Source organism: Stegodyphus dumicola, chromosome 7, assembly GCF_044657685.1.
Source record: "Stegodyphus dumicola isolate Sdum_Otavi_A_Nest chromosome 7, ASM4465768v1".
Taxonomy (NCBI): Eukaryota; Metazoa; Arthropoda; class Arachnida; order Araneae; family Eresidae; genus Stegodyphus; species Stegodyphus dumicola.
The window spans coordinates 16,615,107-16,640,757 of NC_140774.1; the positions used below are offsets into that span (position 1 = coordinate 16,615,107).

Genomic DNA, 25,651 nt, shown 5'->3' on the forward strand with positions numbered 1-25,651 from the left:
CATTCTGAGAAAACTGTCCTGTGAAAAGTATAGCATTTAATTCCGTTCAGAATGAAATGTTGTTTAAAAATATGTTGTTTTCACATACTTAGGACTCTGAAGTGTTGTAGAAAAAGAAAATATATACATTTATATGTATATTTGCGACGTAATTACAAAATATTTACACCCGAACGCGTCAAATCCCATAGAACTCAATGGTAAATGACCCAATGTTTTGGTTACCACGTAGGGATCGCCGGTGCTTCAGAGCAGGGTACGGAGAAACTTGTTTAGGGCGACTCCATCTTACTTCCTACCTCCATGGTAAAGTCCCCTTACTCACATGCGGAACCTTTCCTTTTAAGAAGGACAATAAATTTGAGGAAGTTTGTTTAGGAACGCGCAAATTTCTCGCCGTGCCATCGTATCTAGTGTATTGTTATCGATGCTTACAGTTAGTTATCCTCATTATTCAGGAAGGAAAATTTGTGTTCTTAAATGTGCGTTAAGGACAGCGAGTACAATAAACTGAATACTGATAATAGTGAAATATTGAGATAAACTGCTCAAGCACGTCCTATGCATCGTCTTCCCACAATATCCATTAATGTAACCAAATACGGGGGGAAGGCGAAAACTGTAACCAGCAACTTTACATTCATCTTTAGGAGTCAGATTCAGGACTCCTTTTACCCCTGACACACATCTTCTTGATGGCTATAATTATATCCGCAGAAAGCCGCCGTCAAAGAGAAGTTCTCTCTCACCAAGAATTCCCTCATTTTTTTTTTTTTTTTTTTTCCACCCACTCCTACGCTCATTCTGTTTCGCTCTGGAATTTTCATCAGCTATACGTATATTTAATTTTTGTGATGATAAAAGAACTTTCACCCCCCCTACGATCAGAGCTTAAATTGGGCTGGAGCTCACCGGATCTCGGCCTCGGTGCTTCTTAGTTTTTGTAATAAATCGTAATTCCAGCCGAAACGCACCGGAGCCCTGAATAAGAAGACTGCGGATTTTCTTTTATGTAACTGAATAACAATTTCAGTAGAAATTTTATCTCGAAAATTTTATTTTAACAATAAAATTATATTAAAAATCGCTTATTAAATTTCAATTTATCTCTTTACATTTTATTTAATTTTAATAATTTAATTTAATCTTTAATTTTTTTCAATAAATAATAATTAATTATCTAATAATTATCACCTAAATTACAATTAATTATTTATATAATAATTATTGATTAAATAACAATTTATAAACATTAATTAAATAGCTATTAATTAATTTGATAGTAATTAACTATTTAATTTTAAAATTATTAATGAGTTTAATAGTCATTTTATTTATTTATTTACTCTTGTTCCTATTTGCTGACGGTCTTCCATAGGGCTCCGGCACTTCTCATCTTAGAAATTAAGCCCTGGTAAATTATGTTATGTTAATTAACCAGTTATTATATTTTAAATCTTTACTATAACTTCTTCTGTCGGTATTCCTCATCAGAATGCAAATTAGGTTTGCGTGTATTTAAGCTGAGGGTTTTGAATCTTTAGATAAGTGCTTCTCGCAGTCACGTTTTGTTGGTTATATTTTTTTCCCCAGCACTTCTTAAAAGTGGTTTTCCTGCTTCAGCACTCTCGCTAAAAGAAGTATTTAAATATGCGCCAGTAAAATATCACAGCTTATTCTATTTAATGTGCAGTCCTGTTATGTTAACTTAAAGATCCTCAAGGGGTGGAAGTTTCGTTCTGTAGCACAAACCGTGCCTGCTGTTGCATTGAAATAAAATAAGACGTTTATTCCAACCATTTTCTGTATTTTGAGAATTGTTGAAGACGTAGTGATAACTGGCTTATTGTCTAATAGGGTCTATAGTACTTTAGCTTTCTGTTACAACAGCAGCCCCACAAATAACGACTAATTTGAGCTGTCTGCTAAGTTAATTTAAAGATCCGCAAGGAACGGAAGTTTTGGTCTATAGCACACGTGGTACCTGCTCTGTTACATTAAAATAAAATAAGATAACTATTTTAACCATTTTCTGTATTTTGGGAATTGTTGAAGACGTAACGATAACTGGCTCTTTGTCTAATAGTGTCTGTACGACTTTAGTTTCAGTTACAACAGCCCAGCCTCGCAAATAACAGCTAATTGGAGCTGCCGGTTACGTTAATTTAAAGACCCGCAAGGGACGGATATTTCATTCTGTAGCAGAAGTCATGCCTGTTCTGTTATATTAAAATAAAATCTTTATTTTAACCATTTTCTGTATTTCAGGAATTATTTAAGATTACTCACTGAACGATTACTCGCTGACAGTTTATTAGTGTTTGTAGGACTTTAGCTTCCCGTTACAGCATCAACTCTGAAAAAAACTGCTACCAGAATTTAAAGAGAGAGGAAGAAAATTAAAGCATCTTTCGCGGTAAGTTTTGATTAAATTGAGCCACCATCAAGATATCTGCGTAAGAGATAAGAAAGAGATACAGAGTCAACAAAAGCGTCACCAGACGCATAGAACTTTGCTTGCTTCCTTCCTTATAGGAAGAAAATTCTTTGAATAAATGAATGAGTGACATCATCCCACCAATCTTTTTCTTTGACCAGAAGTTGGATGGTTAGAAGACGTAGGTGTTCCCCGCAGATATTGCTCTCTTCTTTATTGGAGACGCGACCCGATGAAGCGTAGGAAGTGGTTTAACAGTTAAAAGGAAGCACAGTGTTAGAACTGATTTCAGTGGACCGATAAAAGGTCAGAAAAAGATGGGCGCCATTCTTCAAAAGTGTTCCACATCACAAAGCCCTAAGCAAACCACTTTCAGTTGAGGAAACTTATTTAGTAATATCATGACAAGTACGTCGTTTCGTAGTTCTCTATTTTTATAAGCGTCAATTATCCTTGTCATTTTAAATCATAATCATTCCGTCATGCATTTATTGGAGAATGTCCGACTTCTTGGTGTGTGAGTAGGGATGGTACTTCGAGCATAGGGTTCAAATGAAGCCACTGGCTTACCTTTCCACTTTTCTGATTTTGTCGCATACTGCAGGCAGCTTTTAGGAACACCTAATTACATACAGTATTAAATTATTATATTCAGCAAAGAAAATAATGAATAGATTAAATATTTTATCATGAATCCTATACAAATAAAATTTACCAGCTTCTTAATTTTACAAAACTATTAAAAAATTTAAGAAAAGATAAAAGAAATTTGAAAGTTTTCAGATTTTATATTATGCCTAAAGGATTTTTTTAACGCTTTGTTATTTATTAAATATCATGTTCTTCGCACTTAAACCATAAAATTTTATTCAACAGAAGTATCACAAAATAATTTAAAAAGAGCATACCTTTAGAATTTTCGATACACAGTCTTGCGCCCCTGGAGATAAAACTGTTTTTTTTTTTTTTTTTTTTTTTTTCATGCAGTGTTGCCACTGCTCGCTTTTAAATCGTTGAGTTTGTTAATCAAAAATTCGTTAAAGTTTCACATAACATGAAATAGATAATAAAACAAATTTCAAATTTAATGCTTCCAGATTTCGGTGGAGGATTACGTTATTCAAAATTAGATGGCTCTAGATACCGCTCTTTTATCACAACGCGAGAAACATACATACATTCATGCATATTCTTCTTTATTTAATTTCTTTAAATATAATACAGGGCTATAATATTTGGAGGCAACAATTTGAAAATTAAAAGCCGTTTATAGTGAACCAACGCAAAATGCCAAAACAAAATTAATAGCCCTTCTGGGCTAACAATACTGATGTGTCCGCAGTTTTTCAATGTATTGAATTATTTTATTCAATCAATAATTAAACTGATTTAATTAATAAATCAGTCTTAATAACAAAGTAATATACAGCTATATGAAAATTTCCATTCATTTTCCGTTCAATTTCCATTACTTCAGATTTTGGTAATCATAATGGTTCTCAGGTTAAGTTATGCAAATTCACGAAAGCGTTATGAAATTTAAAAAAAAAAAAATTATTAAGACTGCCGTTAATATAGTTTTCTAACAATCGCGGGTTTAATTTTCAAATGAATAGGAAATAGGTTTCTTTTATGAAGTTTCGTCTTCTTTTATTTCTCGTCTCTTTCTTGAGGGGGGGAAAAATGTTTTGCATTAAATGCTGTGAAAGTACCTATTTACATGCTTCTGGTTATAGTTATATTAAATTCGTTAAATTTCCTTGCTATTTTAAAAAGCTCCCCCCTCCATTTAATACTATCATTCGGTTAATCCTACTTAAATGTCCGTGTACAAACGTGATCACACTAGGCTGTTGCATGGGCTTTTCGTGTTTTTTCCCATATGTGCTCCAGTATACGAGTATATGAGTTTATATCCAGTATATGTATACGAGCCAGTTTTCCTTAGAAAATCCTCCACGAAGGCATCCCTCTCCTTAGTCAGATAGTCTAGGAGTGTTTTCCCATAGCCAAATAAAACAAAATTCTGACAAGTCAGTATAAAGAATGATTTGGTTTGTGTTGTTCCAATTTCGGCAAAGCACAAGAGGGCTTTCAGGCTGAGAGAAGGGAAGGCTTCGTGGAGAACTTACCAAGGCGAACTGGCTCTCATCAACGAAGTATGGTGTGTAGACAAACAATGTTAGCCTATTCCCAACGCTGATGTCACTTGCTTACAGAAATGAGGAAAAGCAGACGCAAAGGGAATAACTGTTTTTGAGCAGACTAGGAGTCAGACGAGAGCAAAGTAACCTTGTAATACAGTAAGTAATCATGGACCGAACTATCAGTGTTCAGCGACTTTAGCACTCAGCTGCTGGTGAACTTTGTAGGACTATTAAATCTCACAGCGCGTCAGGCTAGGAGAAAATTTTCCGTAAAACAAGCTCTCCTTCTCTTACCAGCAGAGGGTTCCTACCTGAAAACAGTTTCTCTGGAATCGATATCCTGGACGCCTATTCTATGATCACTGGATCTGTCTACAACTTGAGCGAACAATATTAACTCAAAAAAACCGGTATGGACAGCCATCAACAACTTATCGGAGAAAGCCATTCTGTGGTCCTCAGTTGGTGGGCGGGTGGGTCCATTTAACTTTACTGGAAGGGGACAAGGCTTCAAGGAGCTTTAGACCAATCGCAGTACAGACGAGTGACGAAATTTATAACGCGCGCTGGCTGAAGTTCTAGGAATATTCTCCTATTATTTCACCAACTCACACGCTGCATTTGTAGTTCGAAAAAAATTGCACAAAACAGTATTATGACCAACACGCAGCAGAATATGCTGCTGTGTTATATGAAGGAAAATTCCGTTTTTTAAGGGGAAACTTAACGCAGGAATTTAGAGCTAAGAAATAAAGAGTGATATGGGATACCACGAAAACAATGGTAAATAGATAAAAGTAAATGAATTAAGTTTACTTCAAATCCTTTTAGAAATAAACAATTTTAATCATTTAAATTTATAATATGATTAATTTGCATCTAATAGCAAACTAAAGTTCCCCCCCCCATGCTTACATTAAAACGGTTTTCCCGCAATTTATTTCACAGTTACTATTGGAAAAATATTTCTTTAAATAAGAAATTAGAAAGACAATATTTCTTTCTTAATATTTCTTCCCTTTTTTTATTTTTTTTCTATGAAAATTAATTCTTTCAGGAAAAGAAATAAAATTCATTCACTATTACGGTATGCCCGATTGCTGCTGCATTCAACTATCACACACGCATCAAAATGCTTTATTTTAAATGATTTATTCTATAATTAACATAAGAGAAAATATTTTTTCAATATAAAATATATAACCAAAATTAAACTAATCTATCCTGTATGTGTGATTAATTCGTTTTGCAATTTTTGTCACACAATTACTAATACCTTTTTTTTATATTACATTGCTGTTATTTGAATTTTATATATATATAAGAACTGCTCAGTTTAAATATTCTTCCTTCTCAAAAGATTTTATTCTGTGAAAATAATTAAAAGATAGTAATATTTTCACAGTGCAAGTACTAAAGTAAAAAAAATCAGTGTAGATCTCCTGCAGTTGCTTTTTTTAAATTATATTGCTGTTGAATTGAATTTTATGGTTTAAGTGCGAAAAACATGATATTTAATAAATAAAGATAACACGCAAAACGTTAAAAAAATGGCCCTTTGGAAGATTTTATTTATTTATTTATTTATTTATTGTTATTATTATTATTATTATTATTTTGTGTGTGTGTGTAATTTTATATCGTTTTAAAACTGGTTTCTAAGTGAGGACTTTCTAAGGGAAACTGGCTCGTATAGTTACACATGTAGAAAGCCACGAAAATGCCGGCCAGCTCGTTCCCGGGATTCAAACCTCGGACCAAACTACCTGCGTTCAGTGACTCTACCGCTCGGCGGCTGGTGGGCTTATTAGCAGAATTATACTGCATTATTATTGTATTATGCTATAAAGTAAAAATGCTATAAGACTGAGGGTTTGTTCATGGAATAGTACTTTTGTAACCTATTATAGTCACCACCTTGTCAAACCAGCGTTTCGACACATTTTATATAGAAAACTAATAATAATCAATATCTCTTTTACAATATAAAAATGAGAATGCTATGAACAGTATTTTTTTTTTTTTTTATTTGCAAAGAAACAATGATTTTTTAATACTATAATAGGTTACAAAAGTACTATTCCATGAACAAACCCTCAGTCTTATAGCATTTTTACTTTATAGCATAATACAATAATAATGCAGTATAATTCTGCTAATAAGCCCACCAGCCGCCGAGCGGTAGAGTCACTGAACGCAGGTAGTTTGGTCCGAGGTTTGAATCCCGGGAACGAGCTGGCCGGCATTTTCGTGGCTTTCTACATGTGTAACTATACGAGCCAGTTTCCCTTAGAAAGTCCTCACTTAGAAACCAGTTTTAAAACGATATAAAATTACACACACACACAAAATAATAATAATAATAATAATAACAATAAATAAATAAATAAATAAATAAAATCTTCCAAAGGGCCATTTTTTTAACGTTTTGCGTGTTATCTTTATTTATTAAATATCATGTTTTTCGCACTTAAACCATAAAATTCAATTCAACAGCAATATAATTTAAAAAAAGCATATCTTTAGAATTTCCGATACATAGTCTCCCGATCTAGAGATGAAAATGTTTTCTTCCGTACAATGTTGCCATTGCTCGCTTTGAAATCGTTGGGTTTCTTAGTCAAAAACTCATAAATGCTTTACAAAATATGAAATAGATAATAAAACAAATTCTCAGTTCCAAATTTGGGCCTCCAGATGCCTATATTAGGATGGAGGATTACGTTATTCAGAATTTCATGCCTCTAGGTACCTTTGTTTATCACAGTGCGAGAAACATTCATACATTCTGCAGATTCCTCAGTATTTAATTTCTTTAAATATAATAGAGTGCGATAATACTTGGTGGCAACGATTTGAAAAGTGAAACGCCACAAAGTGGCAAAACGAAATTAATAGCCCCTGGACTAAAACTTATTTTTAAAAGTATCACACTAGTAGTAGTACAGCTACTGAAAAAGACATTATAAAGCTATTTTATAGTTTTATAATTTTTTTTTTATTTTATTTTATTTTTATTTTACAGTAGTGTGAATTTCGCGTAATAGTGAACATTTTTTGTGTTCACAGTATTATTCGTAAGGTATTCAACTGTTAGATTTTAAAGTAAACGTAATTCTTGCTGTACATAAATCGAGTAGAAGCTTATCGGATGTCTATATTTGTATTAAATGAAGAAAGTTTATGTGCTTGATAAACTTAGTCAATAACAAACATTTTGATTTGTCATTCTTTCTCTCTATAACATAAAAATCAATTATAAGTAGACCATTAGGAAGTTCTCTTGGGTTCACGTGACATTGCTTAAGATTTTTGCACACGAAAATGCTCTCGCGTGCACTTTTTTAAATCGCTGTTGACAGATGCATGATTTTATTTTTCCTCGTAAGAAAATCAAATTTTTTGTTTGCAAATAAAAAATATATATTGATTTCGACTTACTCGTCTTTATAAAATCGATTTCAATTAACATTTTAAAAATTATTCTTCTGTCAAAAAACTAATCATCCAGTTAAGAGCGTTCGATGTTTATACTAATTAAATTTTGTCATTCAATTTTTGCCAATTACGCAGTTTTTTATCTTTTTAAAATTGTTGCTTCCGCCAGATATCAATACTTGGTTATATAAACACAATTAATTTTTGTATTTTTAAAAGGTGAGTCAAGCGAAGCTGTAAGAACATGCGAAGCGTATTTCCGGGGGTTGACGAACGTTAGAGAACAGGGGGCGGAGCCTTCTAGTAAGAAAATAATGGGATAAGTAGAAGCTTCTTTTGTTTCAATCACCTTGGATATAAAAACTGAAAGTAGGAAAAAAATAAAAAGTAGAAACATTGACAATACGGACAACAAAAGAAATTGAGGTTAAACAATGAAAGAAAGTTTAATGAAGAACATAAAAGCAAAAGTAAACAAAAGGTTAGAAACACAACTGAATGAAATGAATGACTTAAATATCGCCCATTTCTTTGGTAATGAGAAAACAAAATTCGAAATGATATAGAATTTGCCACTTAAACACTTAGTATTTGCAATGCATGCAAAGGATTAAGCAACTTCATATAAACATTCTATTATTATACCATAATTAAAATAATGGTCGTTTTTAAACAAAGAAAATTACACGCGCAAATCTAAGTTGTTTCGAGTAATGCAAGTTCACACTTTTAATAAAGGTTCTGCTATAACATGAAATATTTGTTTAATAAATTAATAATATAAAACAATAAATAAATAAAAGCAAAAAAATCTGAAAGCTTTCAGATTTTACATTACGCACAAAGGGGCGTTTTTTAACGTTTTGTGTGTTATCTTTATTTATTAACTACAACGTACTCAAACTATAAAATTCATGTTCAACATACTCAAACTATAAAATTCATGTTGAACGTACCCAAACTATAAAATTCAGTTCAACAGCAATATCGCAAATTAATTTCAAAATGAGCATATCGTTATAATTTCCAATACACAGTCTCGCAAGCCGGAGATAAAAATGTTTTTTGTACAGTGTTGCCATTGCTCGCTTTGAAATCGTCGAAATTCTTAATAAAAAATTTTTAACGTCTGACTGAATATGAAATAGATTATTAAACAAATTCCCAAATTAGGGCTTCCAGATGCCCATTTTCGATGGAGGATTACGTTGTTCAAATTTTGATGGCTCTAGGTAACGTCGTTTTATCACAATGCGAGAAGCATATATACATTTATGCAGATTTTTCATTACTGAATTTCTTTAAATATAACACAGGGCTGTAATATTTGGTGACAACAATTTGAAAAGTGAATGAACGCAAAATACCAAAACGAAATTAATAACCCTTCTGGGCTAACGCTCTTAGGGCTAAACACACAGTAAAAGTGGAAAATGGAATTAATGCACTGGAAACTGGAAGATATTTAAGTTATTTAATCATTTGTTTTTAGAATGAGAAAAAGTTATCCTTCACAAAGCATAAAAAATCTGCATACTATTACGAATTTCGTATATACGTATATATACATATATATGTAAATAATTTTTGTGAAGTTGTTGATCTCTCGTATAATGTAATACGAAGTAATTGGAAAAGCGAAGCACTGCCGGAAAAATAAGATTACACAGGTAAGTCTGTTTAATAACAGTGAGGTAAATTGTTATCTCTCTTTAATTGGCGGGGTATGGCCAAGCTTCCGATGGTTTCGATGACTACTTTTTGTCGCCAAATTTCGCGATATAGCGCCAAACGTCGCTAAACTTCTGATTTCACTTTTCAAACTGTTGCCACCAAATGTTAAGAGTCTTGCATTATATTTGAAGGAATTAAGTAATGAAAAATCTGCATAAATGTATGTCTATTTCTCGCATTGTGATAAAAGAACGGTACATAGAGCCATCGAATTCTGAATGACGTAATCCTACTGCGAATATGGAGATGTGGAGCCGGCAAGTCGGTATTGTGGTCAGGGAAGCTGACTGAGATGCCGAAGGGCCTGGGTTCGAATCCCGAAGAAGGCGTGGTTGTAACTGTCTGTCCTTTCATAGGAAAGGCGATGGTGCCCCACCTATTAAGTGCCTCCATAATAAAGAGACCTCCACATCTGGCCTTGTATAGATTAATGGACTGGGTTACATTTGTAATTGTTCACAATCTGCCATTTTACAAAATATATATATATATGAGCATGTGGAAGCCCAAATTTGAAATTTGGAATTTGTTTTACTATCGATTTCATATTTTGTAAATCTTTAATTTTTGATTAAAAAACTCAAGGATTTCAAAACGAGCCATGGCAACGTTGTACAGGAAAAGTATTTTTATCTGCAGCGCGTGAGACTGTGTATCGGAATTTCTAAAGATGGGCTCAATTTAAAATTATTTTGCGATATTGCTCTTGAATTGAATTTCACGGTTTAAGTGCGAAGAACGTGATATTTAATAAGTAAAGGTAACAGAGAAAATGTTAAAAAAAAAAAAAAAAAAACTTTGGACGTAATTTAAAATGTGAAACCTTTCAGATTTTTTTATTATTATTTTTCCTTCCATCTTTTGTTTCATCAAGTTACTGTTTTATTACTCTGAACATCAACACATCACGAATCAGCGTGCCTTCAGAACCATGAATCTAATTATGAGTCCACTGTGCTAGGTTATACTTCAGTATAAAACATTAAGAGTATAAAACATTCAGTCAGTATAAAACATTCAGTCAGTATAAAACATTCAGTCAGTATAAAACACTAAGACAGCACCGGATGAAATTACAATTCTCTCTTCAGTGCACGACGAGAATATAAAACTTGAAATTGGGTACAAAAATATTTCAGTTTATTTATTTTATTGCAAAACAAATGCCTTTCTTGGGGAGGGAATTGCTTTTTGTCTTTGCTTTAGATATCAAATATTATTTATTTTTATTTTAGTACAGATGTGTTCATATGTTTTGCTGCCCAGCCCCGGGATAGAGTTTAGTGACTCTGACTGCCGTACCGAAGGGTCCGGGTTTGAATCCCGGAGAAGGCATGGATAAATGCATAGTGTTTGTGCGGCATGGGGGTACTCTAAATATGCGGCGAGCACACAGTCCTCTCGAGAGGTTGATGGTATGGGAAGAAGGGTCTGAGACTTTCGGACCCGTTCCCTTGGGGTGCTCTGCATCAAAACTGGGGCGGAACTGAGTCATACTGTCACATGTATAGTGCCCAAAGCTCTTGATAACGACATGCGAAATCTTGCCCCAATGAATTTCGTAGGCCTGCTGTGATATCAGACGAGCGAGATTAGTCACTACAACAACAACGTGTATCTTTTAAAAGAAATTACGCATAGTTTTTCAGATCTTAGTATGTAAGCCACAAGGAATTTAAACTGTGCTTTCGTTGAATTAAATTGCTGTCGGCCTCTTTGAACTTAGACGAGAACGGTTTTCATTGCATTGAATATGGAATCATAAAAGCTCGCAAAAGGAAGGAAAGTTGTTAAAGTGTTAACGCACGTGAACATCATTTATTAACGCGTGAGAATGCAGCTACAGAAATGATATTCAAGTGACAAACACTTGCGAAATTAAGTAGGCGAGAAGACACTCCGGTTGAGAGCAATTGTTCAGCAATCCATGGGCAGGAAATATTGGAAAGAGGAGAAGAATTTGTTCGCGCTCAGTCAAGTAGAACGCGACACACAATCATTAGAAGAATTCTGTTAAGTTTGTGTGCGGAAATGAACCTTCGGTGTGTTACGGATTTCTTTTGTCTTGATGAGGTAAGCCGGGTTTTAGTTTTTAGGAAGATTCGGGGTTTCGCTCTTTGAGTGTCACTTAGCGCAAAGTTGAAAGCATGTATAACCTCACACGTTTTCCCACCTTGGGAAATTTAAAATCATCGTTTTTTCTTTTTTTTTTTTTTTTTTTTATATAGTCCAAAGGGATTTGAATCCCGAAGGACTATTAGTTTCGTTTTGGCATTTTGCGTCGGACTCATAAATGTCGGTTCACTTTTCAAACTGTTGCCACAAAATGTTAGAGTCCTGCATTATATTTGAAGAAATTAAATAATGAAAAATCTGCATAAATGTATGTATATTTCTCGTATTGTGATAAAACAACGGTACATAGAGTCATCGAATTTTGAATAACGTAATCCTCCAACGAATATGAGCATGTGGAAGACCAAATTTGAAATTTGAAATTTGTTTTATGATCGATTTCCTATTTTTTAAAACTTTGACGAATTTTTGATTAACAAACTCAAGGATTTCAAAGCGAGCAATGGCAACGTTGTGCAGAAAAAACATTTTTATCTCCAGCGCGTGAGTCTCTGTATCGGAAATTCTAAAGATATGCTCATTTTAAAATATTTTGCGATATTTTGCGATATTGCTGTTGCACTGGATCTTATGGTTTAAGTGCGAGGAACATGATATTTAATAAAGAAAGGTAACACACAAAATGTTAAAAAACGCCCCTTTGGACGTAATTTAAAATCTGAAACATTTCAGTTTTTTTTTTTTTTTTTTTTGTCCGGGGGCAAATAATTTATGATTAAAGAAAATTCCTTATCTCCATTGTCCATAAATTATCGTCATAGTTTTAATCGGCGTAATGAGATACATACCAATGACCTCAGAGATCACGTGATTTATAGATAGCTGAAGTAAAAAAAAGCAAGGTAGATGACGTCAATAATCACGCGATTTATTTACAGCTAATGTAAACAAGCAAGGTCATTCTTCCTCTTCTTCCCTTGCGGAATGTATCTCATGAAAGTATAAAGCAAAGAACTGATTTCAACAGGTATTATTTGTTAGCAATTCCTCTCTTTTACGATAAAAAAAAAAAAACAGAAATTCAAAATATGTGTTCAAAAATTTCAACAAATGAACCATTCGCAATGCGTATAATCTCAGCCGATATCGTCCGAGATATTTTTAAAAGAAATTTTTCTGTCTCTGAAATGTTGACAAAAAACAATGATTAAAAAAAATCTGATATGGACACCACACGATTTCCTTGTACAACCTATTATAAATTATACACATTTTCCTGCATTTCATTTAAACTTTAAAGAAATTAAATAATGAAATATCTGAATGTATCATTATAAGGGCACAACCCCGATCCTCCTAGCCGGAACAAGCCGGCCGTATGATCAACAAAATGGCACTGGCCAGAAAAAAAGAAATATACACTCTACAACAACAAAAAATCGACGCACCAAGAAGGAGTTGACCGATGGAGACACAAATTGGTGGACAGGAAGATTATGTACAGAATAGAAAATGCTAGATGCAAGCTGCCACACGACGTGGCACAGACTGATAAAGCTCCCGGATGGTCTCCTGCGGCAATTCTTGCCAAATTTGCTCCAATTGTCGGGCTAGGTCATCAATATTCCCTGGTAGATGCAGTGGCCTTCCCATCATATCCCAGAAATGCTCGATGGAAGAGAGAGATGGCTGGCCAAAGAAGTGTTTGATAAGCTGTAAGACAGTTTGTAGCAACACGTGCCGTATGTGGTCTGGCATTGTCTTGGCGAAAAATAAAGCCACTGCAAAAGAGGTCTCAGAATGTCGTCAACGTGCCGCTGTGCTGTAAGTGTGGCTATCAAGGGAAATGTCACCCCAAACCATAACTCCTGGCCTGTGGGGCGTGCAATTGTGAAAGCAGGATCGGTACGCTGCTCTGGGTGTCTCCAGACACTCCTTCGATGATCGTCGCGATACAGATGGAAGCGTGATTCGTCGCTAAAGACTATACGTTCGCAGTCAGCATCAATGGGCAGGCGTGAGTGGTAAGTGGCGTAACGGTCGGTACGAACGTAGATTTCGCTCTATAAGCTATCTGTGAATGGTCATGGTGGACACTTGGGTGCGGATCGCACATCTGATGGTCAATAGCAATGAATCAGGCTGTGTGACTTCTGATCTGACAATCCCTCTGTCCGATCTGTCGTGGCCCTAGGTGGACCGCTACCATCATGGCTCTAAAATCTGCCATTATCCATCCATTTTTGCCAATGTCTTCTAATCGCTTCGACTCATATGATGAACGATTCTTCGATTTGCGCAACCTACCTCTTTCAATTCAATGATACGACCTCTTTCAAACTTTGACAGTTGCTCGTAATCAGCTCGAATCCTGCGGCGAGGCATTTTTTTCAGTCGTTCAAAGGTTTCCTAAATCGCAGTGCAACAGAAATTTTTAACATTTCAAGAACAGCTCCTTATATACATCTACTGCAATGCGCAGTTCAGATGCGCTGGAGATCGTAATATTCCTTCATTGGACATCAAATTTTAATCATTTGCATATTTGGTCAAAATATTAATGAAAACGAAGTTCCAAAGCAATCGAATGATTTCTGCTTGGGGCGTTGATTTTTTTTTTTTTTTTTGGTTGTTATAGAATGTACGAAAAAACAAATAAAGTCCACAATCTAAGTGCCGAATTCCAAATCTATCTTTGTTTGTATTTATGACTTTCATTATTGTCTCTGCAAAATCTTTCAAATTTGAATATTTTCTTTTAAAATCTTACTTAAAATTCTTTCTATATTTCTCTCTTGCACTCCGGGTGAGCATACATTCATCGACGAAGTGCCTGGCGTCCCCAAACTTATCACATCAACGGTACCTAGGGCCATCAAATTCTGAATAACGTAGACCTCCACCCGAATAAGAGCATCCGGAAGCCCGAAGTTTTGAGTTCCGAATTTGTTTTATTATCTATTTCATATGTATAAGACTTTAACGAATTTTTGATGAACAAACTGAACGATTTCAAAGCGCGCAGTGGCAACCACTGTATGGAAAAAAAAAAAAAAAACCATTGTAATATCCGCCGCGCGAGGCTGCCTGTCGGAAATTCTAAAGATGTAGTGTTTTTAAATACTTTGTGATTTTGATGTTGAATCGAATTTTATGCACCGTATGTGCTTAGAACGTGATATTTAATAAATGAAGGAAACACAGAAAACTTTACAAAAACGCGCCTTTGGACGTAATTTAATATCTGAAACCTTTCAGAATTTTTTTTTTCAGGCTTTTCTCAAGTTATTCCTATCAGTGTTCAGTTTTTTTCCTAATATGGTTTTACATTTTTTTTTTTTTTTTCGTTGTTGTTGTTTTATTATTAACGTTTTGTGTGTTTCTTTTATTTATTAAATATCACGTTCTACGTACTCAAACCATACAATTCAGTTCAACAGCAATATCTTTAAAATGAGCTTATCTTTAGAATGTTCGATACAGAGTTTTGCGAGCTGGAAATAATTTCTTTTCCCTGTACAGTGTTGCCATTGCTCACTTTGAAATCGTTTAGTTTTTTAATCAAAAATTCGTTGAAGTGTTACAAAATATGAACTCGATGATAAAATAAATTTCACTATCAAATTAGGGCTTCCACATGCCCATATTCTATGGAAGATTACATTATTCAAATTTTGATAGCTTAAAGTATCGTTGTTTTATCACAACGCGAGAAGCACACATACATTCCTGCAGATTCTTCATTATCTAATTTCTTTAATTAATATTACAGGGCGATAATATTTGGTGGCAACAATTTGAAAAATGAAACAACACTTATCGTGAATCGAGGCAAAATGCCAGGGCAAATTGCCTCTTCGGACTAAAAATACAAAATTATATGCGAACACTTAACGCCGCATCGGGAATTCTAAACGTATAATTTTATGCTACTTTTTAAAAGTTTCGGAATTTTGCTGTTGAATTGCATATGGCGTAACAACGAAGAAAATGGTACTTAACCAATCTCCCCCCCCCCGCCAAAAAAAATGGGTTAGTAGGTGTGAGTGCAACCGCTGACTGGTAGATTACGAGCTCAGCGAGAGCTTAAAAAGCCTTAACAAACCCTTTTGGGCGACCATTAAAAATCTGAAACCTTTCAGATATTTTAAAGTTTTTTTTAAAACTTGTAGAGACATTAGGTATATTTTTGGAAGCAGGCAAGATGAAAAATTAGCAACGCCTTCGCCGGGAATCGAACCGCGGAGCTCTGGAATACCGGCCCAGTGTGCAGAACCACTACACCACGAAGGCACGCTAGCAAAGCGCGAGAAATATCTTGCAAACTTACTGTATTTTGTCTTGTTTTGTATAACATGAATTCCTATCATATAGCATTTAAAAAAAACCTGATAACTGTATTAACAGAGATTACATGTATGCTCTAAAAAAAGCAAATGTTACGATTAAAGGCGTTACTAGACAATACACTATTGTGGTTGAAAATTTATTTGTAAATACATAAAATTCTTTTATGCCACTAACGCTTTATGAAATCTTACATTCGTTTAATCTTTCAGTATTATTTATCAAACAACAGCATATGCTATTGTTTGGTAGAAATAAACCTTTAAAATACTTTTCAAGTTCCTTAAAATCTTTTTAAACATGTCACGCTTATTACTTCACGAAAGAAAAAAGTTTTAAAAAAAGAATAGAAGTGAAACTAGTAATTTCCGACACAACAGACAGGATAAAATTTGTTTTTATAGCATCTTTTAGCTTCGGTTGCATGTAAGAAGCAAAAAATAAGGTCAACCATTAGAAAACGGAAAGTTTGAATCCAATACTTTAAGAGGCCAAGGTCCAACTACCAACGGATACTGAGCTCTTGGCGGAAAAAGTTCAGAATTTCAAGATACACCTAAAAACAAGTTTCGTAAGGATTCATCAGTTTTTAAGCTTTAGAATTTAAGACCTATTTACCTTGATCCCTGTAATAAACACGGATACTTTAAGACTATTTAATTAGATTTTTGTTCTTTAATACTATAATAATAATACTATAATATTTTGTTCTTTAATACTATAATAATAAGACTATTTAATTAGATTTTTGTTCTTTAATTCGAAGCAGTGTAATATTTTTTTTTTCAAATAAAGATATTGCATATAATACATACATTGCATAATATACTATGAAAATGTATATATTTTACTTTATAAGGTATTTTCTACCTCCTTTTTGCATGTCTTCGTGGTGTGAGATGTACAGGATTCGAGTCTCGGTGAGGGTATTGCTCGTTTTCCTGTCTCCAGCAACAAAGTAAATTAATGACTCTACAGCGGCGCCCGAACTAAAAGGTGGTGGATGATGATTCTTCACCACCAGTATTTGGCGACTATGTACCCTAATCCCCAGTCGCCCTCTAAAAGGGGGAATATATAATATATTTTCTCCCTCCTTTCTGCATGCCTTCGTAGTGACACACTCGGCGTGTGCAGGTTCGAATCCCGGCAAAGGGCATTGCTCATTTTTCAAAATCACCAGCATCCAAACAATCTAATGACTCTACAACTTAAATTGTGAATTTATTTAAAAAATTTAATTAAATGCAAAAGCAGCATTACTAATTTATATTTATATATTAAGAACTTAAGTACTGAAGAATGTAGATCTCAGAGCAAGTTATTTTCACTGTGTCATTTATTAATTCAATATATCTGTATAACTTTAGCCACAGACCGAAAAAAAACTGCTTTACTCCTGCGTACTTTGCAAGGTCCCAATTCTACTGTCTTACGGGGTCCAGCAGCGGGCAAACATAGTTCAGACCTGGGTTCGAATCCAGGCAAAAGGGCTAGCTGTATGGGCGTTTTGATGGTTTTCTCCGTGTGTAACGAGCCAGTTTCGCTTAGAAAGTCTTCCACGAAGATATCCCTCCCCTTAGCCTTAGACCAATAGCCCTAGTGTGCTTTGTCATAATCAACTAAACCCAACCAAATCTAGTGTTCTATATTAACGATTTATTTGTAACCTGTTTTGTTCTAGGAGTTAGATTATTCATTTATTTCTAGTTTAAATGTATCATTCATAAATATTCATTATTTCAAATATGCCATTCATAAATATTCATCTACTTCTATTTTAAATATACAGTATAATTTAAATAAAGTTATATATAGCGTAGAAGAACTTGCAGACGATGGAGTAGACATATCACTATGGGTTCGATAACTACCCCACATTTTTGTATAACTGATCACATCTGGAGACAATACATAAAGCGCAGAGCAGAATGACCCATACAAGCCCAGCGAAAGGAAAGAGCATAGTAACTGCGCATTTCAGCAAAGAGGTATTTATAGAATTGGCCTTTTTGTTTAAATTTTGAACGGTGATTGGACAAGAGCTTACCACATTGCAGAACTAATTGGATGATAGAATGCGGATTAGTCTTCCAGATAACTCATTTAAGATTCCAAGAAAGGGAGGTAGCCAAATTTAAATAAGAGATTAAAAGAATTATTGAAAATTAAGTTTAATAATTTTGATTTGCATTAGGCTTTGGTTTTGCATTTTTTACAATTTAATTTAGGTTGTCTTTAAATTTAATATTATATTTTCTGCTTGTAATTAATAAATTAGCGAACGACATGTATTAATTTAAAAGGGTTTAATTTAAAAGGGTTTATTAGTTTTTGACATTAATATTTACTATTAGAAATAGAATTTTGCAAATAAAAAAATAATTTATAACTGTTTGTGTGGCATAATGTCGAGAGGAACGAAACGTATTGTTCGGCATTGATTAATCGTCCCAGATTCGAACCCTTCCCCTAAGCATTATAGCGTCTGGGCGACAAGGGTGATTAATAGTTTATTAGTATTACTTCCTTTTTTATTTTTTAATCCTTCTCTAATTTAATTGGTTATACTAATTCTTACATTTTTCTAGCTTCAATAACAACTTAAAAGTTAGGTTTACAATCTCAGACTTAAAAAATTTTCACTTCCAGTTTACAAACACAATTTATTGATTGGCCCAACACATTTTTTCTCAGATAGAATAATCTAATAAAAATAATTTCTTTTTGAACTAAAAACTTTTACATCTTGTATACATATACTATGTATATAATGTTGTATGACCTTAAATTCATTTAGTTCGAAAACAAGTAATTCTATATATATATATATATATATATAAATTATTATTGAAACATATTATTGTATATTGATTATTATATATAATATATATTATTGATTATTAAATATATTATATATATATATTATTATACATTATCAAATGTTGTATGATCTGAAATTCACTTAGTGCGAAATCGAGTTATACTATTACTTGCGCAATTGCTGCTAAGTAAGTTAAGAATAATTTATTTATTAAATAATATTGATTATATTATCTGCTTAATTATAGTAGAATTATCTGAAAAGAGGGAATGTACATTTAGTAAGTTCTGTTTCGAAAGATGTTTTGAAGTAACTTGAATGTAAATTGTGCAGAAATTACTTTTCACTCAAAATTAAATTAGCTAAAATGCTTAATCGGAATGATTTCTTTGGTTCTCTGCATTGGTTCTTAATACCTTCTCTTCACGAAAATATTTGGACTAGCTTGGTTTGGCATCGCCTTATTGCTCGAGTAAAGGACGAAACACCTTCGTATTTATTTCTTAATTATTGTTCATTGAACGGGAGTTGGTTTGTTCCCCTTGAAAAGTCAACTAATTTCCGATCAGTGACAATGATTACTTGCATTTAATTTAATTCTTGCTTTTAATTTATTCCTTTTACAATTGTTATTCATGATTTAATTCCAGTTCCCGTTAAACATTTTTAACAATTTACATTCAAGTTACTTCAAAACATCTTTCGAAATCGAACTTACTAAATATAAATTTACTCTTTTCAGATAATTCTACTATAATTAAGGAGATAATATAATCAATATTATTTAATAAATATATTATTATACATTCTCATATATAGTACTGAAAAAAAATAAGATCGCTTAAAATTTAGTCATAAGATAAATATTGCAATCATCCTACACTTCCTCCTTAAAACACACATGGCTTTATAGCACTGCCTTTCCGTCATTTGCAAGGGAGAGAAAGGTATTCAGTTTGTACTTTTTAGACTCCTAACTTAATTAAACTGAAATTATTATTTTCGTAAATTAACGGTTTCATTTCCATCATGTAAAGTTCGAAGAAATGTTTCTACCATGCTGTAATTTGAATTTAGTATATACGACCTAGTAGTGTCATTAGGATTTTAGTAGTGTCATTAGGATTTTCTATGCTGAAGACGTAAAAAATGGGCAGTGCCTTCGACGGGACCTTGAACCTGGAGCACTCGAATACGCGCCAAGTGTGCTAGTGTGCTACCGTTACACCACGAAGGCATGCAGAAAGGAGGGAGAAAATACCTTATATACTCCTCCTTTAAAAGCGCAACATGAGATTAGGGGACCCAGTCGCCAAATCCTGGTGCTGAAGAATCATCATCCACCACCTTTTAGTTCGGGCGCCACTATAGAATCATTACTTTTTTTAAGCAGAAGATACGAATTTGCAGGTCTCGCCGGGACTCTAATCTGGACCACTCGAATACGCGCCTAGTATGCTAGCGTTACAACGTGAGCCGCATGCCTTCGCGGTAAAAATACCTTGAAATCTTTTTCCATGAGCAATATGGATGCTTGCAATACACAACTGCCCATTCATACCTAGAAGTTAGCACTACTGCCTCATAGTTAACATTTGCAAACATACTCTCTGTAAATTATAAAATAATAGTTACATCCGCTAAAAAAAATAAATAATCATAATTAAATAAAGAAAAATCAAGTTTCCGAATCCACGTTAAAAGTTATCGAGTACTCATTAATCGACCAAGGTTACAGCAAATCAAAAGCATAGTAAACTGGCAGCAGAACATTAAATAAATGGAAAGGCCCAAATCAAAAAATAAATAAGTACTCATATGACCTCAAGTAACCAAAGAAAAATATTGTAATGCACCAAATCTACATAAATGAAAAATTGGTTGGTGGTATTTTGGATACCAGTTTGAAATAACGAAGAAATGAAAAATTATTCTTCGTCTCCATCTTTTTTCTTTTGTCATTTTCAGAAGTCTTTTAATCATCAGAGTTTATTATCTTTTCTTTTATAACCTGAATGGGAGCAATCTGATCACACGAACACATGAAGTTCCTAAACTCCATTATAATTTCAAATTATTAATTTATTGTGTCATTCTTTAAAGTTCCGCGATATGCTCACAGATTTTCATTGGGAGCTAGATCACAAGATTTTAAACGCTGTAAAATTTTTTTCTTCCCTGTTGAAGCAAATTACAGGTGCATTTCAAATTTATCAACCGTTTTTGCATTCTTTTGCGCGTAGGGATTTTTGGTTATAGTTTTATAATTCGTACGCTTACTGAAGGATGATGTTTTCTTTATTTTTTAACTAGTAATTTTATTATTAGCATATTATTTTAACTTATATCTTTACAACTGTTCAACTCTACGTTTATGTAAAAATTTTTATCCTTTATCAATTCGAAACATTAACTCATTTTAGTTCTTGCAAGTGGATTTTTATTTGCCACTTACTACTAAGTAAAAATGAAGCTTTTAGAACAATTAAGATTACGTTTGTTACTTTTGTTTTCGCTGCCCAACCGGTATAGCGGTTAGCGTAGCTGACTGTCGTGCGAAGCAGTGGCGTAGCGACGGGGGCTGGGGCCAAGGGTTATGGTGTCCCGGGGACCGCTCACAGAGGGGCAACAAATGGTCTCCAAACAAGATTTTCATCATATCACTGTGTTTTTTTCGGGGGTGGCGCCAAAAAGTTATTTTGCCCCGGGCGCCAGTTATGCTCGCTACTCAACTGTGACGAAGGGCTAGGTTCCAATCCCGGAGACGGCATGGATGTTTGTATAGTATAAATGTATAGTGTCCGCGCGACGTAGAGGCACTCTAAATATGCGGTGAGCAGTACGTAATCTCGAGAGGTTGGTGGTAGGTGAAGTTACGTGGGAAAACCTCGTGGGAGGTTGTTGTCAAAGACAGGCAACAACCTTGCCACGAGAAACTTCGTGGGCTTGTGCTCACTTTAGGTCAGACAAGTGAGCATTAGTCAACAACAACAAGAACTCCTGTTTTCACATTTTTACTCATTCGTTTGATGAAAAGCTTCTCAACCACGCAGAAATTTCTTAGTTTCCGGGGTTTCTATTAGAAGAGTGAAAGCAATAATAATCAGAGTAATATTCACAAATTTGCAGGACTAGTCTCCAAATACAGAACCTTCTTCTTCAGATGCAGAAGTGCAGATGACGAAAGAGAAACCAGTGTTCAGGCGATAAGAATAAAAGGAAGGAAGTCAAGCCACTGGCGCCATCTACTAATGAAAAAATGAAAATAACTAAGAAACAATTTCCTTTAAAGCTGAGGTTAAAGACGGATTGGAATTGGGATCATTAACTAAAATTGAAAGATTTTTTATGAATGTGAAACGTCCCTAGAAAATATAGTTCGACAACGGAAGAGGTTCTTTTTGAATAATTTTGACAAAGCACTGGCGTCTCTTCAATCATTTGCACGTCTGCAGCTGAAGAGGAATTTTCTGTATTAGAACCTCCGAAAATAATCCTGTAAAAGTATGACTATTATGCTGATTTTTGCTGCTTTAACTCCCCCAATAATCGTTACTCGGCGTGTTAATTTAACTCAAATTTATTTAGCTTATGCACATAAAAAAATTACTTTTTTCAAATTTTGGCAATTGTTCCCACTTTTTTAACTTTTTGTTACTTAATTTATAAAACATGTTAGATAATATCTAAATCTATACAAATAACGAATATGCATTTTTGAAATTTTAGAAAAGAGGGTGGAGATGATCTTCTAATAATGGTGAAAGGGTGCATGGGCAAAAACAGTTTGAAAACAACTGGTCTGAAGATTTACGTCATATGAACATTTGTTTTAGTGTTTAAATACATTCCTTTCCTTGGACTGAAATTTTCGAGCATTAATTTTTTTTAATGAAAAAATTATTTATGTTCAGTACGTTCTCAGTTTAATGATTATCTGATCTTGTTTACTGACGCGAGTTATTTCATTGCATTAGGAGCTACTACAACTCTTGAAACTGCAACATTTAAACTACAAATATTAAAAATTTTAGTTATATGAAACATCCCTTATATAAAACCTTATATATCCCTTATATTATTAAAAAAATATAAGGGATATATAAAACAAAGAAACGTTTAAGATTAAAAAAAATTTAATTAATATTTACAAAATGAGCAATTTAATAACAAAAATTTTTAACTGTAAGGAATAATTTAGGAAAACAATTAAATTCGTAATTCTTGCTCAAGTAAAAATTTTTATCGCTACGTAAACTAAAGAATTGCTGAAATCAAGAGAAATATTTAAAAGTAGAAAGGACAGAACTCGAAACTGAAAATTGTAGATTATAACAAACGCTTTACTTTTTGTTTTAAAAAATGAGCTAATTTAGACCAACCTTGTCTTAAATATCTCAAAATTTAGTCTCAGTAAGTATCTGTAAATTTACCAAAAATTATAAGAAATATTTGCACTGAAATACTCACATTTACTGTCGTTAGAATGCCAAATATTGCATCAGAAAACCAGAAAATGTAGAACAGAAAAATACTGTGATACTTAGCAATTAAAGAATTGGCAACGAATTTCATATAAATTAATGCATAGAAAAAATAAACAAATTTTAAAAAACCTGAAAGGTTTCAGATTTTAAATTATGCCCAAAGGGTTGTTTTTTTAACGTTTTGTGTGTTACCTTTATTTATTATATATCATGTTCTTTGCACTTAAACCATAAAATTCAGTTTAATAGCAATGTCGCAAAATAATTTTTAAATGAGCATATCTTTAGAATTTCTGATACACAGCTCCGAGCGTTAGCGATAAAAATTCCCCCCCCCCCGTAGAGTGTTGCCATTGCTCGCTTTGAAATCCTTGAGTTTGTTACTCAAAAATTCGTTAAAGTTTTACAAAATATGAAATCGATCATAAAACAAATTCCAAATTTGGTCTTCCACATGCGCATATTCGTAGGAGGATTACGTCATTGGAAATTCGATGGCTCTAGGTACCGTTGTTTTACCACAATGAGAGAAATATACATACATTTATGCAGATTTTTCATTATTTAATTTCTTCAAACATAATGCATGACTCTAACATTTGGTGGTAACAGTTTGAAAAGTGAAACGGACATTTATAGTGATTTAACGCAAAACGAAAACAATAGTCCTTCAGGGACAAAGCCGCTTTGGACTAAAATAAAAAATAAAAGCATTAAAGAACCTTTTTTAAAAAACGGCTTCGTGACAAAAATGTGAAAAGAATGGATATTGTAACTTATTTTTAATTGAAAAATTCATACATATTTAATATGATTTAACTAAGAATTCTTTAACTTATAAAAAAGCAAAACTCAACACATAAGCATTATAATACTTGATTTTAATACTTACACTTCAACACATAACCTTTTCCCCGATTGCAAGTCGAGGCAAGTTGTAAAAAAGTGCTCTGGTTAAAAATTACAATTTTAATTAAAATTAAATATCTATTGACTTATTTTACATCTGTCCAAATGTTTTTTAAATTTTTTAGTTTTGTAAATTTTTAATAGATTTTTTTTTTCTATTTTAACAGTTATACGCATCTCTGTGTAAGAGATTTTTTTTCTTTTCCATAAAGGAATGTAGCTTCACAAAAAATTTCAGCTCTTCAATGAAATTATCATCTGTCAAATATTTTTTACTTAAACTTGCGATATTCTACAGGAAAATAAAAACTTTAAAATGTATTAATAAGGCACGCGATTTAAATTACTTCACAGCATTTTGCCTGCTTTGAAATTTTCTCTCAAAAATTATTTAAATAATCTTTGAATTTGAATGAATAAATTTAGCAAGTGTATTAGCTTTCTAATTAAGAGACATCTTAAAAATACAATTTAAGATTAGATTTCTCTTCATTCGCACGAACAATTTAAATGTGGAATTTGTGACAGCTTATGAATATAATTAAGTATTTAATTACTAATTTCCTCACTTATAAATTTTTAAAAAACTTGCGTATCAAAAATGCTGGATTTTAAGCAGTCAGAGCATCTGATAATTTCTCAGTAAAGAGACAAGTAAAGAAAGTTAAGTCAAGTTGAACGTATATTAAATCCATTGTATATGAGAAAACGTGAAATGATTTAACACCACCTGTTGTATAATACGCAGCAAGAAATTCTGACAGCTTCAGATACAAGCTCCCAGGCTTCAAGATTATCGTCTATCTACTTCTTACCAAGTTATAATTCTAATTAAAAGGCTCACCTTACCTTTATTCGGTGTTAAACAATAATCCCGGTAATCCAGAATGCTCGCATTACAACAGCCGAATAAATCCTTTCAGCGCTCTGTGGGAAACAAACAATTCACAGCCGTAGCGATGGCATGGCGTTATTCCAAATCCTCGGGGCTGTTTAGTGGGGAGACGGAGAACGGCTGAGTAGTGATGGCCTTTAGTCATCCAAGTGAGTTGAGTGGTTTGTGAGCTTGCCCTGGGAGCTGGTTGTTGAAGAACACAGTCGTTGCCCCTACGCGCCGAAGAACAGGTTTATGTCTACGGGACTGGCAAAAAATTACAAATGGGAATTTCTAGTTTCATTTCCAATGCAGAGAAAGAAATTTGATTCGTGACATGCAGAGAAAGAAATAAGAATACTACATTCTCCTCGGTAG

General features: G+C 33.4%; 1 protein-coding gene across 1 annotated transcript in view; it reads right to left on the reverse strand.

Moving 5' to 3' along the window:
* Positions 1 to 25,447, reverse strand: part of Cad74A (cadherin 74A) — a 160,671-nt gene extending 135,224 nt beyond the window's left edge. Inside the window, exon 1 of the mRNA XM_085819905.1 lies at positions 25,249 to 25,447. The gene's annotated coding sequence lies outside the window, so the exon portion shown is untranslated. The remainder of the gene's footprint in view (positions 1 to 25,248) is intronic.
* Positions 25,448 to 25,651: the final 204 nt, after the last annotated feature.